Source organism: Ammospiza caudacuta, chromosome 2 (assembly GCF_027887145.1).
Source record: "Ammospiza caudacuta isolate bAmmCau1 chromosome 2, bAmmCau1.pri, whole genome shotgun sequence".
In the NCBI taxonomy this organism is placed as follows: Eukaryota; Metazoa; Chordata; class Aves; order Passeriformes; family Passerellidae; genus Ammospiza; species Ammospiza caudacuta.
The window spans coordinates 89383800-89400532 of NC_080594.1; the positions used below are offsets into that span (position 1 = coordinate 89383800).

General features: G+C 40.9%; 1 protein-coding gene across 5 annotated transcripts in view; it reads left to right on the forward strand.

Annotated features, from left to right (window-relative positions):
• Positions 1 to 446: 446 nt before the first annotated feature.
• Positions 447 to 16733, forward strand: part of UBE3A (ubiquitin protein ligase E3A) — a 54200-nt gene continuing 37913 nt past the window's right edge. For 3 of the 5 annotated variants that reach the window (XM_058824933.1, XM_058824937.1, XM_058824935.1), the window contains exons 1-3: positions 447 to 723; positions 4384 to 4473; positions 9866 to 9933. The gene's annotated coding sequence lies outside the window, so the exon portion shown is untranslated. The remainder of the gene's footprint in view (positions 724 to 4383; positions 4474 to 9865; positions 9934 to 16733) is intronic. The other 2 variants (XM_058824934.1, XM_058824936.1) reach the window with 1 other exon arrangement.

The window sequence follows — 16733 nt, forward strand, 5'->3', positions numbered from 1 at the left end:
ACGTGTAGGCAGTATGTATGTGTGTGCCCAGCCACACCCGACGGACGCCCCCCTGCTCCCTCACACCGCCCCACCCGCGCCGCACGCCCCGCACCCTGCGCGAGCGCACGCGCAGCTCTGAGCCCCGCCCCGCCCCGCCCCGCCCCGTGCGCCCGCCTGGCCGGCGCCCCCACCCCGCGGCCCCGCGCTGCCCTCTTTCAACATGGCGGCCCTCGCCTCGCGCGCGCGGGCGCGCAGGCGCCGCCGCGGCTCCGCTCTTCCGCCGGGCGCCGCCGCGAGTGCACACGGCCGGAAGGCGCGGCCCGGCTGCTCTCTATGGTTGCCCGCGGCGGGTAGCGCGCCGCCGCCGCCGCCTCGCCTCGCCCCCGCCCGCGCTGCACGCCGGGACGCGGCCGGTCCTCCCTCCTTCTCTCCCTCCCTCCTTCCCGCGCGCCCCGAGCCTGCGCCGCGCCGACATCCGCGTTGTCCCAAGATGGAGGAGCGGGGCTCGCGCTGAGCGCGGCCCGGCCGACACAGGAGCAGGAGGAGGAGACGCGCCCGCCCGGCCCGGCCCGACCGCCCGCCTCGCCTTCCCCGCCCCGCCAGGCCGCGGCTCCGGCCGCACCGGCAGCAGCAGCGCCTCCTTCTCGCCCGCGGCCCGGCCCCGAGTGCGGCGCGGCCCCCGCATGAGCCCGGGCGGCAGAGGCGGCAGGAGCGCCCGGGAGCAGCAGCCGAGGCGCCCAGGTCGGTGTGAGCGCTGCGCAGGGCCGGGAGCGGGGATGGCGCCCGGCTCACGCCGGCCCTGGAGGGGAGGGAGGCGGCCCTGGCAGCTCCCCTGCGCCGGGGAGGAGAAGGCGGCAGCCCCGGGGGTCCTCGCCTTGCGCGCCGTGAGCCGCACGGGTGCGGGGCCGCCGGGAAGGCCGGACGGGCGGGCGGCTCCGAGCCTCTGCCGCCCCCCGTGAGACCCGGCTCGCTGGGCGACCTTGGGTGAACCCAGCCTGCCCCTGCCTCAGTTCCCCGGTTCGGTCCCTACTCTTCGGGGCTGCCGTGGGCATGGGACGGCTCGGTGCTGTCGCAATGGGAATAGGAAGTGCTGCGAGGGTCTCTTAACCAGTGGCCAAGGCCCGCTTGACAAAGTGGGTCTGATCACTTTGCTCGTGTTACCCTCTGAAGAGTGGGATCTGAACCTGTGAGCAGGCCGCCTTGTTGATACATGTGATCTGTCGCTCCTGACGGCAGGATTTTTTGGGCTTCAGTTTTTAAGCATACCTACAGTGTTTCTGGGAAGGGATGTTTCACTTTACCGCTGATTTGTAAATTTGTAAGCTGATGTGTTGTGGTCATTCAGCAGTTACTACTGCTTAAGAAACAAAACATGTTTCACAATTCTCCTTTAAGTGACAAGAACCTGTGATTTATAGGTTTATAGTTATTCCTTGTCTTTTTTCTGCAATTAATGGAAATACTTATGTTTCCTTCTGTGTAATGTGTTGGTCTAATTCTGGGACTAAGCGTGTGTTTTACACATCACTTCAGGGATGGTCCTTCTGTCTGCTTGGAACTTACCTGCTTCAGTAAGAATCTGTAAATCTGAAGCCTTGTGAGAAATCGGCTTCTCAGAGGGGTTTTACCATGCTTCTTGCATGTCTAGTAGAAAGTTTCTCAGTGGAAAATTGTACCCGATTTTAGCTTTGATTTCTTAACAAAGTAGGACCTGCGTGATTGTATTGTCAATTTATCTTCTTTCTCTTTTTCTTCTTCTTTTTTTTTTTTTTTTTGACTAGCTGACTGGTTTGAAAGGGAGAGGTCTAAAAGATAAGATTAAGTTCCTAATTTATGCAAATAGCATCCAGTTAGAGAGATTACCTGCTAAGGAGAAGCCAGCTCTGAGTTGTACTGTGTTGTTAGGCACTTACGGTGCGGGGAGAGAGGAGTACTACTTGATAAGAATGAAAATTGTTGGAAAATGGGCTTACAGTTCTCACAAACTGCTTGGTTTAGATGTTGGCTCTGAATAGCTGTGCCCTTTCATTGTGAAAACAATTGAAGGTACTTTTTAGAAATTTGAAAATATGGCAAAACTCAGTTTGAGTGTGTTGAATTGAAAGTATGAAATGTGTATTGCTAAATTGATATGGATATGCAGAGAAAACTATCACACGTGTTTGTCTTTTAAAACAGATACACTTTGTAGTGCAGTATCATTCTGTCAACTCAATGCTGAAAAGTAGTAAAAGACTAGTCCACTAGTTACATTTACAGAGCTGATACTTTTAATTGAAATTATTTCTGTACAATGTTACAGATGCTTCCTCTCTCTTTTACAAATACCTTCCATTCCACTCTAAGTGTTTGCTATTTAATGTAGCATCTTTCCTGCTGGAATTAAGTTCATTTTTTTTTATCAGAGGTGTTTACTCTTTCTCCTCATTGGAGTGTCTTGAGCATTTCCCAAGAATATAGAAACAAAAGCCAGGTACCAAAATGAGTATTTAATTTGTTCGAGGTTATTTCAGCGTATCTTTCTGTGGCTTGGTAAAAAAAGGCTTGAACAGCAGTGTGTTTTAAAGCCTAAATTTTTCAGTCCCAAGTCCTCTTCAGAGCTCTGAAGTTGTGTGGGTTTGATCCTTTTTTTTAAATAACAAACCAGACTTCTGGTCTTTTCCTTTTTTGTAATTGCTGCTGTTGCTTAAAAACATGGGAAGGATGATTCTTTTATGAATGGAATTGAAAACTGTGTGTATATGTTGAACATGCCTAGAGTTGTTCTCAGTCTGTTGGAGTCCCTGTTAGAGCACCTGGAAATTGTTCCCAGTTGTTTTAATCAACTTGAGAAAATAAACCTGGTTCTTTTTCATATAATTTAACTTCTCTTTTGAAAGTATAGAATGTCATGTGTACCACCAGGACCCAGCACACACAATATAAAATCATGTTTGTTTCACTATGATTATGTCCTTTGTTGACATATTCTTCACCAGTTCTCAGAATTCACAGGTTCTGCTTAACCAGAGTTGAGTTTTAAGTTATAAACATGTTTAATTGTAAACATGTTTAAACATAGAACATTTTCTATGAACAGTAATTAGTATAGTACATGATGTGACGCTTACCATGGAATTTAATCAGTTTTTATGTTTTTGTAAATATGCATCATCCTAATTTTTGCTGCGCAGGAATGATTTTTTCCCCCCTCTCTGTTACTTTTACTTTACTTAGTGAATGTCCATAGAGAATTCATCTTCTTTTAAATGCAGGAAATTTCTTTCTCCCTCCCTGCATCAGTGTACTCATACACCTGAAGATGAAAGCCACTAATTCTTAAAAATAGAACATGTAATTGAGGGAAAAAGGAATATAATTCATAAAGTATCTAGGCATAGATCTCATTTCCAGCATCAGTCTTCCTTTCTGGTAATGTGGGCCAAGTCTTCACTCTAATTAATGAATATCTATTGATTTTTAAACAAAGGAGGTGTGTTTTACAAGTTTTCTGAAATATCCAGTGTATTTAAGGTAGCTGCGAATTTTTTAGAGAAGCAGCTTTAAAAGGTTTTCTGTCACTAATCAAATTCTGATTTGTACCTGGAAGGAGGGGAGTAATACATTTGCTATCAGGGTCTGTAATGAAAAAAATCTAGACTATGTTGTTTACTTAAAAAAAAAAAAATACCCCCTCCCAGAAGTTCTATAAGCTGTGCTCAATAGCTGGTTCCCAGAGACAACAACAGTGGGCAAATCTTGTGTTTAAGTGAATTTTGTCACCTTAAATATTTTGACCTTAACATTTACTGCTGTAACTTCTTGTATTAGCAGGCAGTGCCTGCTGGACTCATAAAGCTGTGTTGCCCATGAATTAAAGTTTGGAAAAAAGCTGGTTCACAGGAATAGTAATGTGTGTAACATATCTGGTTAGTTAGCAGAAAGTCAGCAAATACAGTCTAAAGGTAACATTTTGCAATGAAGCAACACTTCAGTAACTACAGCAGCTGGTGACACATTTCTTCAGGAAAATAACCTCATAGGAAGAATGTGAAAATCAAATAATGTTGAGATTCAGGATTCAGGTTTGGCAATGTAACATCTGACTAAATAGCATTTTAAATTGCTATTTTTGAATAGCTGCACCTTCCTGTGGTTAGGAGGAATAGAGCTTATTGACAAAATAACTTGCTGGGTGCAAAATTACATTATGAATCAAATATTATTATAGTTCTGTCTAACAAATACTCTTATGAATGAATCTCTTAAAGGAAGCATTAACTACTTCTTACTTACTTTAATAGGTTGAGCCTGCTTCCCTGTATAATGCAAACTGCTGAATGGAGGAAGGGGGTGGAAGTCAGTCTTTACCGATACTCTTTCCGTTACCGTCCTGCATGGTTCTTTACCCATGTTTTACAGAGTGCTGAAGAATTAGGAGAAGCTGCAGTTGTTCTGCTGAGTGGAGCTAAATGGGTGGCTTCCTTCTGGACCCTCACTTCACTGTCTTAGGTAAGAGGGGTGATCTGCTTCTTTTGAAGCTACTTGAATTTCCTTAGGACAAGTATATATGGGTTTTTTAGAGAAACTTCTAGTTAGTGAAGCAGAGCTTTGAATTCTTTTTTTTTCTGATCTGGTGGCTTGAAAAGGGCATTCACAGTATGTAGCTGTCCCAGTACTTTTCATTGAAAAGCATTGCTGTTTGCATCCATTCAAATAACTTTAAAAACATGCTCTGTGTACTAACATAACTTGCTCCTGAGAATCACATTTATCTTATGTAGCATGATGGAAGTGGGACTGTCACTCAGAGGTGGGTTACAGTGGTGGTGGGTATAGGACAACTTTAACTCATGTACCATTGACTGCTTGATATGGAGTGCATGACTTTTTTTTTTCCCCACAGACTTGGAATAGTTTGGGTTGGAATGGACCTTTAAATGTCATCTAGTTCAAATTCCTCTGCAATAAGCAGGGACATTTTCAAATAGATCAGATTGCTTAGAGCCCCATCCAGCTTAACTGTGTATATTTCCAGGGATGGGGCATCTCCTGTCCCTGGGCAATCTGTTCCAGTGCTTTACCACCCTCACTGTAAAAAATTACTTTCTGATATCATATTAATCTGCTCTCTTTTAGTTAAAAGCCATTACCTCTTATCCTGTCATAGCAGGGCCTTGTAAAAAGTTTGTCCTTCTCTGTCGTGTAAGTTCCTCTTCAGTACTAAACAAAAGCCAATGAGTCTTTTCAGATCCTTCTCTTCTCCAGGGTGAACAATGCTAACTCTTTCAGCCTTTTTTCATAGGAGAGCTGCTCCAGCCCTCTGATAATTTTTGTGGCCCTCCTCTGGACTTTGTCCAACAGGTCCATGCCTGTTGTGTGCTGCGGACTCCAGACCTGGATGCAGCACTGCAGGTGGGGTCTCAGAGGAGTAGAAGGGCAGACTGGTCTCCCTTGGCCTGCTGGCCATGCTGCTCTTGATGCAGCCAAGGATACATTCTGGACACATTGCTGGGACAAGGCTGGCCTTCCAACAGGATCTCCAAGTTCTTCTGTAATTAATTCTGCTGCCAATTCCCATGTCCCCTGGCCTGTGTTGACATCAGGTGTTGCCAGTCCAGGTTCAGGACTTTGCACTTGGACTCATTGGGTGAGGTTCTCATGAGCCTGCTTTTCAGTGTTGTCCAGGTCCCTCTGGATGGCATTCCATTCCTCAGGCATATCAGCCGCACCACACAGCTTAGTATTGTTTGCAGATTTCCTGAGGGTACATTAGGTGCCACTGTCTGTCATTGATGAACTGGTCTCACTATGGACCCCTGAAGGACACCTCTTGTCATTGATGTCCATCTGAACATTAAGCCAATGACCACTACCCTCTGTGTGCAGCCATCCAACCAATTCGTCATCCACCAAAGAGTCCCATCTATTCTCTCTCCAACTTGGGATGAAGGGTGCTGTGGGGGGCCCTATCAAAGGCCTCAGAAGTTTGAATAGATGATGTCAGTAGCTGTTCCCTTGTCCATTGATGCAGTCACTCTGTCATAGGAGTCCATTAGGTTAGTCCAGCCAGACTTGCCCCTAGTGAAGCCATGCTGGCTGCTTCAAATCTTCCTGTCCTCCATGTGCCTTCATGTTCCTTCCTCATGTGACAGAATGTCAAAGCTGTGACCTAAACAACTAAAGACAAAATTTAAGTATCAAAAACTAAAGAGTGGTTTGAAACCCAAAGGAAATTTGATCTTGGTGGCCTATAGATCAGTAGGATCACAAGCAAAAAATTCCAGAACCTCTTTTTGGGTTTGGTGGCTGTTGCATAATGGTCTGGCAATGATTAGTCCACATAGTTTGTGTTTCATTCTGGTGTTGTTTGAGGGCTGTGACAGGACTTCTGACCAAGCTAGAGTTCTAGGTGTGAAGCTAGTTCATCTCTCCATAGAGAAGACCATGTTCATAGCTTCTTTTAGCAGACTGCTTTTAGGACTTTTTATTACTTCCTTGATAATCATTACACCTAAGAAATCAATAAAATGAGGAGATCTGGATGACAGACACCCTCTCCCTTACCCCTTAGGAGCTTTGTGCAGGGGAGGCACAAGAGTGATCTCTCTTGTATTGCAAAGCTTGCAGGGCACTGAGATGCCAGGCTTGTCCAGGCAGCCAAGCTCTGGCACTGCTTGTGTGCTCCTGCTCTGGTATGCTCCCAGGGACCCAGGCTGCAGCAGCTGCAGCTCTGCAGGCTTGGGCTGTTACAGGGTGGTGGAGTGGCTCTTAAAGGAACTCAACTTCTCAAATGGGACGTAGGTCAACATACTTCAAGAATGGCTATCATAGCTGTAGAAGAGTTTTGCTTTTGCTTTATGGTTAGTTGTATGTTTGAGCTAACTAATACTTTAAATATTTTTATTTTACAATGTGCTACTTGCCTTTTTCTTAAAAGGAATCAAAAACTTAATCCTGAAGAGGTCTGTCACTACCTCAGAATTTCTGGTTCCAATACAATCTTTCATTTTTCTTATTTGTGTAGCTATACTCAGATAATGATTGCTTATTATTTCATAGTGAAATCTCATGTCCAAAGTCTTGATGATGAATGTTGTGTTTTACTATGTGTGTACACCCAGGTTTATTTTTAGAAAGTCCAAGGTATACTAGTGTACACTGACTGAGTAGCAACACTTTGTGTTTCAGCTGGTGTAGCAAAAATTGCTTATTGTAGCCAATAGAAATACATACTTAAGAGTCCCCACAACCTGTGAATCCCATCAGATTTCAAGGACAAGGGAGCTCCTGAGAGAATGTAACACTTCTGTGAAACACTGGTATTTCTTGCTTGCAAAGATTGAGTCCTTTCCATGAGAAAAATACTCCATTTGCATGATTCCTCTAACCTGAATATCTGATTGAAAGAAGGACGTAAACATAAAACATAATCTAAGCACCTGATAGAGATTATTTCATGATACTTTTTACTGGGCCAGACATGAGAGTTGCAAAATATTTTTTGTATTTTATAATTAATTTCTTAAATACTTTGTTATTCTGTATGCAACAGTGTGGTTAATTCAGTGTTTTACTGTCTTAATATAATTCAGTGTGCCTGAATTATTGAAAATGCATGACATAGTTGTAAACAAGCAGCTTTTTTGGCTCTAGTCATATGATGGATTGAGATTTTTTTTAATGTGGAGTGGAAACAATATGGTTGGCCAAGCTTTAAGTCATATTGTCATTTGCATTTTTTTAGGCAGATGTGGCTTAGTGCTAATTAAGTATACTGGAGGTGAATGTTGAAGTACATTATTCATGAAATAATTTTCATTCCTTTTAGACAAGCATTACAGAGACTTATTAGCCTTATTTCCTTTCGTGTTGTCATGTAGCCTTTGAATGTAGACTTTAGACTTAGCAGACTGCTGAACTCTGTTCTGCCTTAGTGGTAGCTGTTGGGGAGAAACTGAAGGAGAAGAACTGGAAGTCCAGGAACGTCAGTTTTGTGTTGCTGGATTTGCTCTTCTGTTCTGTGTATTATTATGCAAATAACCTGTCTACATCTCCTCCTTTGTGGTCTGGTTTCCTCTATCAGTTGTACAGTCCTACCTTACTCCATAGCTTCAGTTCTTTTGGGAATCCTTTTTTTTTTGTCTCTGTTGCTGGGCAATAATCATAAGAACCCTGGTAGATGTATTTGCAATAGTTTTTCAAGCTGTACTTGGTGCTCTCCTCCTACTCTGTGCATACTGAAAATTTGTGCTTCTGTATCTTAGAGGAGAATGAGAGAATTTTATACAGATGACACTGCTCTATGTAGAAGAGCAAATGCATACATTGAATCTGGAAGTCCTGCAACACAAGGTGTGAAAATACTGCATTTGTCAGAATACTTCTAACTGAGTTTGTCTAATGGCACCACAGGAAATGAAGAATTATTCTTTGGTAGAATATAAGGTATTTTGGATTTCTGCTGTGGATATGGAGTGGAAGTGCTGCTTACAAATAGGAAAATCATCAGTTACTGTCTCATGTTATTTAGATGAATTTTTCTTCTGTTTTTTTTCTGAATGGTAGGAAAGTTTTATTGACACGGTTGCATATTGTTAACACAGTAATCCTAACTGTACAGAAAGCTACATAACTAGTAGAATTGCTTGTTGAAATAGCAGTCCTTTTTCACAAAACTTGTAGGCTGCCCTGTATAACTAACTTTTTTAAAATACAAAAGAGTGTGCTCACAGTGTTAGTGCTTGGAGCTTTAGTGGCAAAACTGGTCCAGGATCACCCCATTACAGTTCCCTGATAAAGAATTTGGCCCCTGACACCAAATGATTTCTTGCTGGTTTGGCATCTTCTAAAATGAAATGTAATTAAGGTAACCAGATTGAGGTTTCCTATGTGGGGACCCTGATCTATATTGGAGATCAGCCTAAATCAGCTGCATTGAAATTGTTTGTTGTTAATAGAGTTTTAAGCCAAGAAATTATGTATTAAATCTTCAGAGTGCTGAAAATGTGATATTCTGTGCCAAATTACTAACTTTTTTAGAAAGTAGTTAGTAGATTTCATGGAATCAGGGAATGGTTTGGGTTGGTAGGGAACCTTAAAGAAAAAATATAACTACAAGCCTCATCCATGGGCAGGGACACCTTTCACTAGACCAGGTTACTGAGAGCCCCATCCAGCTTGGTTTTGAGCAACTTCAGTGATGGGGAATCCAGGACCCCTATCTTTCTTTAGTTATATGCATATGTGTCTGTTTCTGTCACCTTTTCCCTCGAGACTGGTTGTGCTTTTAGGTGTTTGTTGAAAAGTATGTTTTAGTCCCTTGTTAAATATGACTTCTCTGAAAATGATTTTGTAGAAAAGCATACTGAACTCCAGCAGTTTGATGCACCCAGAACAAAGATTTGGTTCTATCTGTGACTTCTCCTGAATGTTTGTTTTTTTTTTCTTATTATAAATGCCAGTTCTTAAAGAAAAGGAAAAAAAAAAAAAGGACAAAATAAGGGGCGGGAAGGAGAGAGGAAATTGGTATTTATAATGAACTGGATGAATGCAATTGTAAAACTATTGCATCACTGCGGGGGAAAAATGTGTGTTTGAACTTCACACTTTTGTAGCTTATCTAACATAATAATTATTTTCTGTTGTGCTTTTCTATGAGAAGTGTGATTTATTTTTATATGGTCTAGGTTTAGGTAGTCCTGTGAGAAGTGGAGAGTTTGATATGATGATCCTTGTAGGCCCCTTCTGACTAGACATATTCTATGATTCTGTGTTTCCTTTAGTTGCATATTTGTGACTAATCAAATAGACACTTCTGAATGTACTGTCTTGAAGTTGTATGGAGCTTCAGATTAGTGTGAAGCATAGTGCAGGAACTGAATTGTAATGTTTTGCATTATAGGTACAAGAACTGTAGAAGTCCATTTTAGAGTTTGAAAGAACAAGATTCTGCAGCTCTGGAAAGATATGGTATGTTTATGTTTCCACTTACATTGTTTGTATGCTAATAATTGTTATAACAAATAATTACACTTTTCTTCACTGAGATTTAAAAAAAGATTGAAAATTAATTCAGGAAGAAGCACACATTAAATTTTCCCTTTTTAACTATTATATTTATTATTTAATCATAATTCTCTAGAAAACTGACTTATTTGATTTTTCTTGGGGAAAATAAATACTTATGGTATAACACTGGTGAATTCCCTTTTGATTTAACAAGCTCATCATCATGCTGCTACCATCCATTTATTTCTCCATGGATTGGATAAGAACTGCTGTGTTTCTGAAAGATCTGTGTGTTTTTTAATTTGCTACTGAACATATGTATAGTGAGGCTATGACTTGAAAATAAGTTTAGAACTTGCAGAAAATTTATGCGATCATCAGTGTAAGTCAAGTTTACAAATAGGAATGCTGCGAAATACAGAGATACTATCTTTTTTAGCAGTGTTAACATAAACCCATGGCACATGGTGTCTCTTTTTTGTCTAGGCTCTTAAATGTCCAGCCAGCTAAAAAGTATGTATGTGTAATGTGGCAAGACTGGGACTTGAGCTTGTAGTTATTTTGTTTGCCATTTCCTAACTGAATTTTGGTGTAGTCCTCTAGTAACACCTGGTATTACTGCACTACTCTGTAGTGTCTTTTTAAGTTCTGTAATTCTGCAACTTGGTACATTGAGAATTTTTGGAACTTTTAGCACCACTACATTGAGAAAAACAACAATTGAGTTAAATTTTCTGCCATATTAAATAGGTCTGTTAATGCATATGCATATTTTATATAGTTATTTCAATAACACTTCCTAAGCCATGTGTGTACTTTCTCTTTCAACCACTTAAATTGTGGGCAAGCTGATCCAAGTTTTCTATGCCATGGGTTTATGTCTGGATTTTTCTTTTCAAGATAATTAACTTAGAAATATACTTAAAGTTTTGAAATCTCAAATTTGCAAAACAGTTGTTTGATGTCTTTTTAAGTTCTGTTTCATAGGAAACTATAGACAGGCTCTAATAAAACTGTTAATTCTAAGCTGAAACTTTAGCTGTAGTATGTACTGATTAAAAATTGTAAGTCTCTCAAAAAGCTACAATGTTACATTGTCACAATCCAGATGTTCCTGAGAGAATTGTATAGATTGGTCCTTTACTCTAGCAGGCATCTGGCAGGTAGTGTATATTCATTTTTGCACCCACAGCACCACTGGGACCACCCACCTGCTTCTTGCTCTCCAGTGTCAATACCAGTTCTTTGTATGATGGCTCTTCTTCAAACCTAAGCCATTATTTCTTTATTGCCATTATGCCTGCTGGCTGCTTTTCTTCTGGATGTTTAGCTGCTTGCCACTGTATGTATGCAGAGTCTTTGTAGTGGTATGTGCTTCATAAGTTGATGAAGAATTGCCCTCTAATCCCCACAAATTGTTAGTGATAAATACTAATGGAACATCAGAAAAGCTGAATGTCGTACTACAGAGCTGCATGGTTGCTCAGTTTTAATATCAATTATATTTAAACAAACGTGCTGAAGAACTTGGTGAGCAGCAAGATGCTTTACATGGAAGGCAGCATGAAAGATGGGTGGCAAAGGAAATCAAAATAGAGGATAAGCAAAAGGACAGATGGAATAAAAGTTTAAGTAGTAAAGCTGAAGTGAAGCTGTAAAACTTACCTGCAAAATAACTTAACATGATGAGTAGTCAATAAAAGAATTAGTAAAAGACATTTAAATAGGTGGATTGGATTTTCACCTGCTGGTGTAAAAAGGGCTTTTTGTTCATAGCTGTGTATCATTTTGGAGGCAGCCTAAAGTAACAGGTATAATGTAACTGAAATAGAAACAAATGGTTCTGCTGCAAAAAAAAAAACCAAAGGGGGGTGTGTGTAGTGGAAAGAAAAAATCACCTGTGGTCTAAGTGTAAAGCACAGAAGCTAAAGATAATTTTGGATCTTTCCTACTTTTACAAAGGTGAACAAAATATGTATATGATCTCACTGAAATATTAAACCAAAACCAGATATTGAAGGCAAAATCTAGAGTCCAAAGTTGCAGGAGCAGCTTTAGAAAGTAGAAATAACATGCAGGCCTCTAGGTTTTGGCCTGAGGGGAGGGAATGGGAGCAAACATTAGGTATTTTTCTGTTACTCCCTGATTTATGGATATCATAGTTTAACCCCAGCTGGCAACTAAATACCCAACAGCTACTCTCTCACCTACCCACACAGTGGGATGTGGAAGAGAATTGGAGGAGTAAAAGTGAGAAAACTCGTGGGTTGAGATAAAGATAATTTAATAGGTAAAGCAAAAGCTGTGCACGAAGCAAAGCAAAACAAGGAATTCATTCACCACTTCTCATGGACAGGCACATGTTCTGTCCTCTCCAGAAAAGCAGGGCTCCATCATAGGTAACAGTGACTTGGGAAGACAAATGCCATAAGTCTGAACATTCCCCCTTTTTCCTTCTTCCCCCAGCTTTATACACTGAGCATGATGCCTTATAATAATGGAATGTCTCTGTGGCCAGCTGGGGTCAGCTGTCCCAGCTGTGAACCCTCCTCACTCCCTGTGCACCCCCAGCCTCCTCCCTGTGGGGTGAGGAGCAGAAAAGGCCCTGACTCTATGAAAGCTGTAACATGAATAGCAATAACAAAAGCAACCCTGTGTTAACACAATACCAAAACACAGCCCCACACTTGCTACTGTAAAGAAAATTACCTCTATTCCAGCCAAAACCAGTACAGTGGGGAGTATTGAAATCAAGGCGAAGTAAGTATACAGATATTATAGGATGGAGCTTTTATGTAAGTCTATGTTTGATCTCTTTGTACTGAGATACACAAAATTCTGCCTTTATGAAATTCAGTAACTTGTGATTTTATTGAAATCTAAATTCCAGAGTAGCACTATCTTTAATTTAAAGATAGTAACAAATTCAGATTCCCATCCCAAATAATTTATTCGTGTTAATTGTTCTCATACTTATGTTCCTGCTCTAATTGAATTTATGGGCCTTCACTTTCTATTAATGATGGTTTTATGTGCATTCTTTCAGTTAGAAGATCTTCATGTATTCTTTTTGTGCTATGAGAAGACTTAGTTTCTTCCAATATCTATATTGATAGGCTTAATTAACTTTGAACTCTTTTCATTGTCTAATCACAAGGCATTTTCTTCTATCTTCATGATGTTTTTGTGGCTCTTTTCTACTAGTTCTGGAACACTTTTGAGGAGTACTGAATAATTGGAGAACTGGGTTTAAGTTTGGAAGATATGTGAATGCTTTGTGCCAGGGACCCTTCATGAGCCATATCTGTCATTCTTTTTGTAATACATGGGAGCATGTGTACACTTGTACATCAGTTGTGACTGCTTTAGTCACTTTAGGTTGGCATTTTCCAGGATACAACCCAATTCTTTTGGTTTTCTAACTCATGTGATTTTGCATTAGTTTTTACTAGTTGAATTGCTTAGCTTACCAGGCAGTGGGAAAAAAAATCATATAGAGGCCTTATTAGTGTTTGGTTGGGACTTTTTTTGGCCCCATTAGGATTTATATGATCAGGTTGTATTAGTGGCTGTTTTATTTACTGTAGAATCAGTAATAATTTTGCCTACTAATTAGATGAAGAAAACTTACGTTTTATGTTTTCTGCATTGGAAGCAGCATACAGGCAAGAAAAGTAATTTGTACTTCCAACTTTATAAAGAAATATAGGCTCAAACATGCCTTTTGCATTACTTTATTTTTTCTTTTCTGTATATGACAATTAAGATTGAATTTAGGGGTTTGGTGAATATTCTCCAGGACATTTGACTCAAGTTATAAAAGGCCCACTCTCCTATTAGGTGTCAGTTTCTTACTGTATAGATGATTGTTTTGTTGTGGTACTCAAAGTCATTCTGGAAATATTTAAATTCATTCTTGGAGCATTCATAAGGACTCTTCAGAAGACTTTGGAAAGCTGTCTTTAGTGGCATATTCTTGAGAGAGATGGTTGTATTTAATTAAGCAACTAAAATTCTGGTACTGGAAGGTAAGGTAGATTGTGGTACTTCATTGTACAGTGGATTACCCCTATTTTCATCATAGATCAAAAGAGAATATTAAATTTGGATCAAAGATTACTTGGGTAGGTAGTTAAAATTCCTTTGTAAAGGAAACTTAAATTCTTACAAGTGCCACTCTTTCAATGAGGCAATCAGAAGTTATAGTTTAAATGTGGAAAGTGTTCATCCTCTAGGGGATCTTCCTAGGCCTCAGATACTGTGTGTCAACTGCCAGACTGCATTGTTCTCACAGAAGGTGACCATCAAATAACCCAAGGATAGTAGCATGTGGGATCTCAGCACCTCAGGATGGAGGTGCAGAGAGGCCGAGAACACCCTTGGGGGGCTCGGGAATCCTGGAATGTTGCCAGAAGTGTCTGGTGGCAGGATTTTGATCCTACACAGGAGATGAGACCTGTATGAGGATAGGAGGAATTCACTGGGTGTATGGTGAAGGGATAAGTTAATTAGAGTGTAAAACACAGGGTTTAGGATTTTGGTACAGGGGGGTCTAAAGAAGTAAGATGGAGGAATTGGGGCGTGTCCTGTCCTTCTTCTTCTTCTTCTTGGCCTCCATCTTCTGTGGTGGTGGTGGCACTTTGGGATTGGTCATTACTAGAAGTGCACAGGTTAATAAGAGTAGAAAGTATTGGAGAAAAATGATAAATATTGTACACGTAACTTAGGGTATAAAGATAAGTGACCGCCCGGGGGCTTCGGAGTGTGCCCATGGCTGACTTGCTGTGCAGACCTCTGTCGGGCTGAAAGAAAACCTTTTAGATAAACAATTAATAAACACCGAGACCGAGACAAGATCAGAAGTCTCTCCTCGTTCTTTGAAGCGTCGGCTCTCCAAGGCCATCCCTGGGCCTTTCCAGGCCACCTAAACAGCAACAGCCAGAAAACCCAACAGTAGCAGATTTAGGGAAGCCATGTAGGTAACAATGTTCAAATAAATTATTCCAACCTGAAAGTTATTTGCCTTTTTTTTGGTTGCTGACAAATAAGTACTTACAATCTCCAGGATGTGGCTTTAGGTTCTGTATGTTGAAGTTGGGAACCTGTTCTTGCCTCATGCTTGTAGACTTTCAAGGTTTATGGACATGTGCCAATACCTTTCATCAAACTATGGAAGAAAGTTGCTTTTAGCCCCTTTTGATGCTTCTGAACTTGCTTTCTGACATCTTGTTCTTTCACTCACTGTTTAACTCCTTGAGTTGAGAGGAACATACTTTTAAGAAAATATTCACCTGTGCCATCTTGGAGAAATAGATGTTATTATAAATCACTGCATAAACATTATTTATCCCGTTCCTTTTTGATGAGGGCTAGTTGAAGTCACAAAGTTCTTCAGATACATAATTTCATGAAGACGTCTTGCTATCTGTAATAGGTGTAGTTGCAGCCTTAGTTGATTCTCCTTCTAGTAAATAGTCACTAGGCAGGCACAGATGTGCCAGTCCCAAAGAGCGTGGCAGACATCTTGGGTTTTTTGGGCACACTCCATAGGCACAAACTTCCTTTCAATTCTTCAGCTGCTCAGTGTGCCTGTAAAAGCCTAAGCTGTAAGCCATGCTGATCATAACAGTTAGGACCAGAGAAATTTGTTTGAGTAATATGAATAAATATCTGCTCTGGGGCTGCTGTTTCTATCTTCTGTAAGGTAAGTTACAAACAGAGGAGGTTTTTTGTAGAGAAATTCCTGTGACAGAAAAGCCATTGATTTACACCAATTCACAACTCATAATACCATTTTCCAGGATCTTAGTGTATTCATTAGTGTAGTTTTCCTTTCCTAATCAAGTAGCGTCTTTTGACTCTCTTAACCAGGTTGGAGGTTTTTGTGGCCTTGTTTGTATCAAGCAGCCAAATGTCCTTTGAAATATATTCAGAATAAATCTTTGATGGCAGTCCCCTTCACCACCCACTTTGTGTTCCAGCGTGCTGGTCTCTTTGCCAGCAGACACTACTCTGCTGATGCATGAATGAGTAAGGTTTTAGAAAAATTAATTCTTTCATCTGTGCTAGGGAATCTTTGCCAATCATATTCTGTCCCATAGGAGTGAAGGCAAGGATAGGTGGGAAAGGTAGGATGAGAAGGAGATAAAAGAGAAAAATTATTCATTAAGGTTTTTTGCATCTAGACTGATGAAGAGGACTATGAGAATTTTAGATCACAATTCAGTAAGTCTAGGTTTAAGTTATTGTGCAACAAATCAGAAATGCTGAAACTACCTGACTCAAAGCTCTGACCCATGACAAATTCAGTTTGTAGGTACAAGTTTCACAACAAAACTTAGATGAGTTTACTTCAGATGAGTGAGATTTGCAGCAGTTCAGACCCTTCCTCCCATCACAGAACTGCTGTTGGATACTATGTTTGGCGGTGTGGTAAATGAGACTAACAGAGTTGGATCTGGATCAGGCCTTGGCATAAGCTTGTCTTGACTATGATTGTGGAGCTGCCAGTATATTTTTTAACATTCCAAAATCTAGTGGTGTTTGAATCCAGCACCAGCACTTCATGTGCTGTGTCACTGTTGTCAGTCACGTTCATGACTTCTCCCATATGAAAGAGCCTCAGTAAAACTTTGTTTTACTAAGGTTGATGGCAGCCTGGTGTTCCATCATGCTTCCATTTGATGGAAGACTACAGTAATACATTTTTGTCAATAGTCTGGGTGGTGTAGGACCAAGTCTATGTAGGGAGTCATTGGCCA